The following is a 1,710-nucleotide window of genomic DNA, read 5'->3' as shown; positions in this document are numbered from 1 at the left end:
TACAGACATTGTAAGTTTTCAATTTTTTTATTTTTTTTTTCTATGAATATCAATGAAGTTTTATCCAAAACTGGCCAAAAAGTGTAAAAAAAATAATACAGGGCTCTGATACATTTCTACAATAGCAGTTGAAAAATATTACAAATACATAGGCACAATTTTTTTTTATAATTATTTGAAGTTAAAATCTTAACAAAATTTATCAAATTTAAAATTGAATAATTATTTTGTAGGTAGTTAAAAATTTATAAAATGTTCAAATTTTATAACTAAGGATTGAAAATTTAAAACAAGATTCCACGTAAATATTTAATTCTGTTACCAAAAATTCTAAGAAATACATAAGCACAGGTTATTTTTATAGTAATTTTAAGTTCAAATTTGGACGAAATTACGTATTAAGAAACCTGGAATAACTATTTTAGTTATTTTGTTGTGATTGTATAATATTATTTGTGGGTACTTGAAACTTCTAAAGTATACTATTATATATCTATGATAATACCACGGTTTGTTGTTGATGTATAACGCGTTATAACTACCTAATGGATATTGTGATATTTATTAATAATAAATATCACAATATCCATTATATAAATTATTATAGATACCTATTATTGGTTAATTTTTTTTTAATACCATAGATAAGTATATAATATATCTTATACCTAGACTGACATTTAGTGTTTATATTAGCATTTTCTATACACCATAACATTTTCCAAATATTTTGACTTATTTTGAGCTCTTTACGGACATTTTCAGTTTCCATTTTTTTAGTTTTTTTTTCTATGAATATCAATATAATTTTATTTGTTGGTTGAAAAAGCTTGAAAATGTAATAGAAAGTTCCTATTATATTGTTCCAAAAGCAGATTAAAAAAAATTAAAAATCCATAGCCACAATTTTTTTTTTATAAGCATCTAAAGTTCAAATATTGACAAAATACGTAAAAATGACGATAATTTGCAAATTATTTTTAGTTAGAAATTCATGAAAAATTTTCTTTTTAAATCTAAGATTTGAAAATGTAATACAAGATTCTTCATAAGTTTGTGTACCTTTTTTTTAAAAAAAATTGTCTATAAACAATTCAAATTAAATTTTAATGAGCGTTTAAAATTCATATTTTTAAAATATTTGATATTCACTCGCTTTCTCACGTAACGATTTTTTATTTTGTTGTAATGAAAAAACGCATGACTGTGGATACTTGAAAATTTCACTGAATGTTAATTTTAGCATTTCCTATACACGATAAAATTTTGAAAATAATTTGACTCTTTTTGAGCTATTTACGGACAATTTCATATTTCAATTTCTTTATTTAACAAAACTTACCGTTCTCAATCCGATGATTGTATTTATGTTATCCCAATAATAAAACCACTACGACCCATAGAGACAATTACGAATGACTGTAGATACTTGAAAATTTCTCTAAATGCTTATATTTTTATTTTATGTTCACCATACAATTTTGAAAACAATTTGACTCTTTTTGTGCTGTTTACGAACATTGTCAGTTTTCAATTTTTTTTAGTTTTTTTTTGTATAAATATCAATAAAGTTTTATCTGCTGGGCCAAAAAGTGTAAAAAATTAATACAAGATTTCTGATATAGTGTTACAATAGCAGTTGAAAAATATTAAAAATACATAGGCACACATTTTTTTTATAAAAATTGTAAGACCGAATTTTGACAAAAT

The sequence above is a fragment of the Acyrthosiphon pisum genome, chromosome X, assembly GCF_005508785.2.
Source record: "Acyrthosiphon pisum isolate AL4f chromosome X, pea_aphid_22Mar2018_4r6ur, whole genome shotgun sequence".
Lineage (NCBI taxonomy): Eukaryota > Metazoa > Arthropoda > Insecta > Hemiptera > Aphididae > Acyrthosiphon > Acyrthosiphon pisum.
The sequence above is the reverse complement of the archived record's forward strand: the minus strand, read 5'-3'. Positions refer to the sequence as shown.